Genomic DNA, 9,258 nt, shown 5'->3' on the forward strand with positions numbered 1-9,258 from the left:
TTCTTCTACAGAGGGAAGAATAAGAGAGAGTAACAGCAGCAGAACCAGGCCTGATTGATTGAAGATTTTACCTGAGGAAGTGAAAATCAAAATGAAGCTTTGCAGTGAAAGTTGAACTGGGATTCTTCAGGGAGGAATAGCTATGACCAACCTAGACAGCATATTAAAAAGCAGAGATATTACTGTGCCAACAAAGGTCTATATAGTCAGAGCTATGGTTTTTCCAGTAGTCTTGTATGGATGTGAGATTTGGACCATAAAGAAAGCTGAGTACAAAAGAACTGATGCTTTCGAACTGTGGTGTTGGAGAAGACTCATGAGAGTCCTTTGGACTGCAATATCAAACCAGTCAATCCTAAAAGAAAAGTCTTGAATATTCATTAGAAAGGCTGATGCTAAAGCTGAAGCTCCAATACTTTGGTCACCTGATGTGACAAATTGACTCACTGGAAAAGATCCTGATGTTAGGAAAGACTGAAGGCAGGAGGAAAAGGGGACAACAGAGGATGAGATGGTTGGATGGCATCACCAGTTTGATGGACATGAGTTTGAGCAAGCTCCAGGAGTTGGTGATGGACAAGGAGGACTGGCGTGCTACAGTCCATGGGGTCTCAAAGAGTTGGACATGACTGAGCAACTGAACTGAACGGAAGGGCAGAATTCTTCCCGAAGAATCCCATGGCCAGAGGAGTCTGGGTGGGCTACCGTCTACAGGGTTGCAAAGATTCGAACACAACTTAAGCAACTGAGTACAAAGGCAGAATGGTTCACACCATTTGAGGCAGAGGGAAAGATTTTGAAAGAGGCAAAGGATGGAGAAACCTATTTTTTTTAGGAATTAATTGTTTTCCCATGACTGAATTCATGAATAGAAGGTCTGTATACACATTAAAAGTTAAAAATAAATTCCTTTTTCTTCTGATTAACTCTATCATGGTTCAGAACATATTGTTTTCAAAGGAACTAAATTAATCAAGGCTTTATGCACATATAGAAAAAAAAATTAAAATATTTTGGTTTCAACCTAGGAATCCAGCAGGCATCTCATGAAACTAAATAAAGTTTATAAAAACTGAAATAATCCTAAAGTGTTTAGTTAGTACCAAAGTCTTATTAATATTTTGAAAATGACATAATATTGACTCATTATAAGACAAATTCCACTAAAAACAAATAGACTTCTAACAGCAAGTGGTCTAAGTAATCATTATTTTAGTGTTGAAAACTTTGGTCCTGAAATTTAATATCTACCCTTCATTCCAAATATCCCCCCTCTATTACATGTGCAAGAAAATGATTGACCTGTAAGATTAAGTAGTTAGTACACTGTCTAATGATACACATTTTCTGGGGCTATATGGTTTCCCCTAAGTTTCAGAAGAGAATTTTAGAAAATAGCTCTGGGGTTTTAAAATACAAGTCTGTAGTTGACTTATTCATAAACCACAAAGTTTTTTTATGATAATTATTTCAATATTGAAGACTCCAGTGTTCTTCTAAAGTCCCCCTCTGCAGAAAATATATTTTTGGATACTCACCCAGACCTATTATATTTTAACCCACACTCAATTTCTTCCTTTGCACAACAATGAAATTACCATGTCAATAAAAGTTCTTCTAAAATTTCCAACAAGAAAATGGGGGCAGATCCATTATAGTAATCTTGGCAATGATTTGTTGATTTAAATATTTCTGTGTTAAAAAGAAACCATGGTTTTTGGCTACTCTCATTAGTTTTGGACATAACTCGTATTTCGAAATAAGTTAATGATTTCCAAAGTTGTTTGTTGATTGACATCATTCAAGGAACTTTAAAAAATACAAATTCCCAAGAGATTTCCCTTGGAGAGCCTAATTGAATGTGTGTGACTACGACATTTACATTTTTAGCAAGCACTGAAAGTGATTACAATAAGCAGAGGAAAGTTATGTTCTATTCATTTCTCTCTTTTTTTTTTTTTTTGCTTTTCTATGTAGTAGATGATCCAAGGCTTGGATTCTACTCACTTTTGTATGTTTGCTTCTTGGTAAAGTGAAAGATATCATCACTGTAAGTTTAGAGGTCTTAGGCTAATTTCAGGCATGGAGAACAACCAACTTTGTACCATTGAAATGATCTTCTCCTCGGGACCTTAGATTCCAAAAGCCTTATTTCTTCTGGTCTCTCTTGTGTTAACAGCTCCTTCATAATTCTTTGCATTCTCAGTTGTCTTATGGAGACAGTGCCTCTGACTTTTTTTTTTTTTAAGTAAAAAATGTGTGACTTTAATGGAGAAAATTCAGGATTAGTGAATCAGGAAGACCCCCAAGGGGAAGGTCTTATCATAGCTTTCCTTATGACTATCTATTCAGTCTATTAAATAATACAAATTTGAGGAAAGAGGATGTTAAAAGACTTAGGGTCTTCAGGGATATTCCTATTGGTCCAGACATGGACTCTAGAAGCTAGAATCTAGACTAATCTGGACTAGAAGCTAGAATCTGGACTAATCTAGAAGCTAGTTAGTCATGGACTATTTATTCATTTTATGTTGATTGAAAATTAATGCACTGTATTCAGATGAACAAAGAAAATTGAAGGATTTTTTGTTTGTTTTGTTTAATCTCTCTTTCACCGACACTGGATGGTAAGAAATCTGAATTTAGTAATTAGCATTTGTTAATTTCTGTTTAAAAGGCCTCTCTCAATTTGATTGTCCTTTTAGCCTTCCAGAGGGATTTCCCTGGTGGCTCAGACGGTAAAGAGTCTGCCTACAATGCGGGAGACTGGGTTCAGTCCCTGGGTCGGGACGATCTCCTGGAGAAGGAAATGGCAATCCATTCTAGTACTCTTGCCTGGAAAATCCCATGGATGGTGGAACCTGGTAGGCTACAGTTCATGGGGTCGCAAAGAGTCGGACTCGACTGAATGACTTCACTTTAGCCTTCCAGAGTTTAACTCCAGGATGGAATCTGGGTGGGGAGCTTAATATATGTTCCTGGCGCCAAGGGCTTAGGTAGGACAGGAGCAGTTACAAGGATTAGTATATAATGGTTCTTTTGTTCCTCCTTATCTTCACTGACGAACCTCTGCACTGGGCACTCTGCTCCTGAGTCTGTGTCCTCTTTATCTCTGGGTTGGATCCTGTACCCATCAATTCTCCATGAAGGCTATCTCACAGCATCTCCCGCTGGCTTTGAATAACTTCCTGACAGTTGGCTATGACTTCCAAACAAATCCCTACTTGGGTGGTTGACTCTGCAGTCACTAGAGTAACAGAACCACAGCCAGAGTAGACAGAGGGAGGAAAAGGAGGGACTTAGATGAGTTCCAGGATTAGTTTTCCCATTGCTTCTATAATTAAATGATCACAAACTTAATGGCTTAAAAGCGTACATTTATTATGTTTCAGTTCTGAAACTCAGAAATCCAAAATGAGTTTTACTTGGTTAAAATCAAGATATCCACAGGGCTGCATTTTGAGGGAGAAGTCTAAGAGACAATTCATTTTCTTGCCTTTTCCAACTTCTAGAGATATCCACTTTTTTGTTTTTCTTTGTTTTTTGTCTCAAGTCTACATCTTCAGAGCTGGCAATGGTCACTTGGGTCTTACATCATATCACATCACTCTGACATTAGCTCTTCTGACTCCTTCTTCCAATTTTAATGGCCCTGTGATTCCATGAGGCCCACACAGATAATGCAGGATAATCATCTATTTTAAGGACATGTGCTTAGTCACTCAGGGTGGCTGACTCTCTGTGACCCCACAGACTGCATCCCACCAGGCTCCTCTGTCCTTGGAATTTTCCAGACAAGAATACTGGAGTGGGTTGCCACTTCCTCCTCCAGGGGATCTTCCCAATGCAGGGATCAAACCCAAGTCTCCTGCTTTGACAGGCAGATTCTTTACCACTGAGCCCCTGGGAAGCCCATTTCAAGGACAACGGAGTTCTTAATTCTGTCAGCCACATGATATAACCTGTTCACAACTTCTAGGAAAGAAGATATGCCTCTAAGAAGCCACTATTGTGCTTATAACAGTTTCAAAACATTTTATAGACCCATGGATTCATTTAAATAAAATCTCCAAAGATGTTTGATTAGAAGATACTCTTCTCTGCAGATCTATGGCTTCCAATATGTTTGATAGAGTTTTAAAAAATTCAATTATAGCCACATCATATACTATCTTTTAATTTATCCTCTAACATTAGAGAACTAGGCTTTCTCTTTTTAGCTTTCATTATCTAGTTAGGATAGTGAGGGCCTCCCAAGTGGCACAGTGGTAAAGAACCTGCCTGCCAGTGCAGGAGGTGCCAGAGACACAGGTTTGATTCCTAAGTCAGGAAGATCCCCTGGAGGAGGAATTGCAACCCACTCCCGTGTTCTTGACTGGAAAATCCCATGGATTGTTCCGGCCACAGTCCACGGGGTTGCGAAGTGTTGGACATAAGTGAGCACACACATTCCACTCCATCCAATTAGGAAGGTAAGCTGAGCTATGACCTTTAGTAGCATTATTCAGCTGTTATACATTGCCAAATCTGTGTATTTAATATTCCTTTGGGATCAAGGAAAAATAAAGTCATAATAAATTTGTTCCTGGTCTGGTTAATGTCCATTCTGGGAAGAGACTTGGGAGTAACTTAGAAAGTTCACTGAGACATTTGCTTGTGGGCATGTGGGTTATTCTTCCCAGAAGTGATGTTGTACACTAGACTTGGCAACCAGTCTCAGGAAGGAGGGTGCGAGTGCTCCCAAGTCTGCATTTATTTCTCTGATCGCCACGGTCATGACTCAGAGTGGAATCCCTAAATGAGTCATATCTCACTTTGCTGCTTTGGGGAAAAATAGGAGGAAAATGGTTAGGTGGTTGTGCTGGATCATGGCTCAAAAGCACTAAAAATACAAATCCCAAATTTCTAAATCTCAAAATGCTAATCATTTTGTCCATAAATATTATTAATATCCTTCTTAACACTGACTCCCTTCTTCCCCTTTCTCCTGCTTGCTTTCCAATTATATTTCCCTGTACTGCTCTTATGATTCAGTTCAGTTCAGTTGCTCAGTCGTGTCCGACTCTTTGCAACCCCACGAACTGCAACATGCCAGGCCTCCCTGTCCGTCATCAACTCCCAGAGTCCACCCAAACCCAAGTCCACTGAGTTGATGATGCCATCCAACCATCTCATCCTCTGTCGTCCCCTTCTCCTCCTTCCCCCAATCCCTCCCAGCCTCAGGGTCTTTTCAAATGAGTCAGCTCTTCGCATCAGGTGGCCAAAGTATGAGAGTTTCAGCTTCAGTATCAGACCTTACAATGAACACCCAGGACTAATCTCCTTTAGGATAGACTGGTTGGATCTCCTTGCAGTCCAAGGGACTCTCAAGAGTCTTCTCCAACACTACAGTTCAAAAGCATCAATTTTTCTGCACTCAGCTTTCTTTATAGTCCAACTCTCACATCCATACATAACCACAGGAAAAACTATAGCCTTAACTAGATGGACCTTTGTTGACAAAGTAATGTCTCTGCTTTTTAATATGCTGTCTAGGTTGGTCATAACTTTCCTTCCAACGAGTAAGCATCTTTTAATTTCATGGCTGCAATCACCATCTGCAGTGATTTTGGAGGCCAGAAAAATAAAGTCAGCCACTGTTTCCACTGTTTCCCCATCTATTTGCCATAAATGCAACACCTATTATTACTTTATATGTAATATGAATACATATAATGTGAATGTATTAATACATAGTTACATATTTTATAATTATGTGATTTTACATATATAAATATAAAATGTAATGTAAATGCATATATGTAATGTAAATATATATTATAATGTAAATATACACATATTACATATATATACATTTAGTACATATGTTTTCCATACAGAAGAAAACTAAATAGAACAGAAAAGTAAACAAAGGAAGGGGTATATCACTACTTTTAGATTCACTACTTCAATTTTATTAGCTTTTATATATGGCTCTTACTTAAGGAATACTGTTGTATTTGGGGGGCATTCCTTAGAAAAAGTAAAAAAAAAAAGATAAAGTGAGTATTTTTCAGATATAGTAAACCCGTGGTAAAATTTGAGCCCTCTGTCTCCGTTCCTCGATTCCAAATGCCACTTTTTTCTTAAATGAAATTTCAAGGTTTCCCTCTCCCTCTAATACAGGAGTCTTACCAATTGAAGTGGTGAAATATGTTCATGACATTATTACATGTTTGAAGACGGTCACTCTAAAGCACCACGTCTCTGTAAACACATCTCACTGTGTATGCGGAGCTCCTTAAGCAATTTATTTTAATGCCTTATTTCTTAAGAGTCTTTTGTGGTGGTGATATCTGGGGAAATTCACCAGTTTACCGTTCTCAACAAAGCTAGTAAAGATCACTAATGTCTTAGTGATTTACAATTTAGAGAGCTCTTTCATGTATATTATTTGAACTGATCCTTATTAAAACTCAGTGAAATACAAATTACTAAGTCTGTGTTAGGATGAAGAAAATCAGACCTCAGCTATAGGACGTCTGGGTCCAAATTCCTTGACTTTTCATCCCTGAGAGAGGAGATAATGTCTCGTGTGTTCCATTTCCCATTGGATGCTCGTTCTCTCACCAACCCTTGCCACCACTCCCAACTCAAGTCTTCCAATGTACGTGCTTTTTATGCTGTTATTTGCACTGTAGTACCTCCAGCATCTATCACAATGTTCTGCACAGAGTAGGAATTTAAATATTTGTTGAATGAGTGAACAAGTAGATGAAGATCATGGTTTAATCTACTCACAACTGAAATATTATATATGCTGAAGGAGTCTGAATTTGATTCAGAGTCTGATGAATATCTTTTAAGAATTAAACCATAATGGAGCTAGTTAGTCCTGGGATTACGTGAAGTTTTCCAAAAGACTCTGTGTTAATCCAAGCTTCCCCACACTTCTTAGGCTGCGTCATGAAAGCGTTGAAGTTGGGTGCTTTTGCCTCCCAGTACAGGTAAGCCCTGGGGCTCTACTCTCTGCAGGCTGGCTGTCTTAGTTACTCTAGCTTTTGTCATAATGCTATGAGAAGTGGGGTCTGGCTGCTTGCTGCTCTACAGCCAATAAACAGGCGAGGTTAGTGGAAAGAAAAGGTTGACTATTTCAGAGGCCAGCAACCATGGGGCAGGGGCAGACTCCCATCCAAAGACCAACTCTCCCCACCCCGCTAACCCCACTCTCTAACGATCAGTGGGCAAGAGCTTTTATAGGCGGAGGGAGGGTCTCCATGTAGAAACAGCATAGTCATCTTGACTGTTAAGTGCAGTTAACCCTCAGTTCCAGGGTTGATTTGTTCCCCTTTCTTAGAGGCCAGCTCTCGGAATTGTAGCAACTTACGTCATGGCTAGAGTCTGGTCATCATGTACTTCTACCTGATGGGGTTTCAGAATTTGTAAAACAGCTCAAGGGATATAACTCAGAATATTATCTATAGCCCTTGAGGAGGAACTAAGAGTTCTTGACTGCTTAATGACTAAGCTCTTGTTATTTGGTCTTATTTGACTGCTTTCCTTTGCTTCTGCATTTTTGTCACTTCTCTGATTAAACTTATTAAAGTTTTTCTACAGACAAAAGGCAGGCGGAGGAAATGGAGGGACTGCCTATAGCGTGCTGCTCCGTTTCAATAGCACCTGTTACAATTTGCCTTTTATTTATTTCTCCGCTTACTCTGGGAGAAGGAAATGGCAACCCACTCCAGTGTTCTTGCCTGGAGAATCCCAGGGACGGGGGAGCCTGGTGGGCTGCCGTCTATGGGGTCGCACAGAGTCGGACATGACTGAAGCGACCCAGCAGCAGCAGCAGCAGCAGCCGCTTACTCTGTGTGTGTGTGTGTTTGTGTGTGTATGTGTGTGTGTGTGTGTGTGTGTGTGTGTGTATTCCTCAATGGAGTGTGATCCTACTTGCTTTTTATGTTGTCATTTTCGCTGTAATACCTCCAGCATCTATCACAATGTTCTGCACAGAGTAGGAATTTAAACATTTGTTGAACAACTACATGAACATCATGAATGAATGAACTACATGAACATCATGGTTTAACCCTCTCACAGCTAAAACATTAAATATGCCAAAGGATTCTGAATTTGATTCTGAGTCTGATGAATATCTTTAAAAATTAAACCATAATTGAGGTAATTAGTCCTGGGATTATGTGAGGTTTTCTAAAATGCTCTGTGACAATACAAATTTCCCCACACTTCTTAGGCTCTGTCATGAAAGCGTTTAAGTTGCATTCTTTTGCCTCACAGTAGTATCTTTAAACTTCTACTTCTCAACCAACTTGTGTTTCAAAAATATTCTTACTATGAATCTCACAGATTTAAGTTTCTTATTACCAGTTTAAAACATGATATTACCATAAATTTATATGTAAATGATAAAGAATACAGGACTTGAGGACTGGTGGCAGGATTAATTCCTTCATTAATTTGCTGGTTTTTTTCCTCTCCTCTAGCAGTTTTTTTTTTTTTAAACTTCTTTGAACTTTACAATCTTTATCATTATAATGAAGTCAGTAAAGTATAACTAGGTTAAAAAAAAAAAAAGAAAAGACAACAAAAATAGTAGTAAGCAGAAAAAAGAAGTTACCATTTTAGACCTATTAAATAACATTAACTTAAGAAAAATCTTTTCTTTGGCAAAATGTAATGGAATGTTCAAAGCCTTTGATCCAGTGATCTCCATATCTAGATATCAAAACATGAAGTGATTTATAATCAGGACAATAAATTTTTATACAGTATATAATTTTTTCAACATTATATATTATTTTATGGTAATAGAAAGTTGGAAGAGTGTGTGAGCCAATTCAAAGGAAGAATATTTTTAAAAGTTTGTGAGCAAAACTAAAAATTGAAAATTTCTTCCATAAAAAAATAAAAGAAAATTAGAAGAAACTAATTTAAAGGAAAAAAAAGCATGTTTAAGTGACTATGGTAAGTAAGCTCATATAATGAAATGTAATATATTGCTAAAATTATACCCATACCCCAATACAAAATGTTTTTGGTGTTAATTTAAAAAATTAAAAATAAATAAATATTTTTTTAAAAAAAGAAAGAAAAAAGAGGAAGCATTTTTATTCAAATAAATCAGTAAAAGTGCAATATAAATAAATTCATAATCTCTCTTTGCAGTGATATAACTGTATGCTCTTGCATCAGAATACATACCTAACAATGAAGTTTTAAAGTGAATTCACTGACACAATTATCTCCTTGAACTAAAGA

The sequence above is a fragment of the Dama dama genome, chromosome 3 (assembly GCF_033118175.1).
Source record: "Dama dama isolate Ldn47 chromosome 3, ASM3311817v1, whole genome shotgun sequence".
NCBI classification, from domain to species: Eukaryota; Metazoa; Chordata; class Mammalia; order Artiodactyla; family Cervidae; genus Dama; species Dama dama.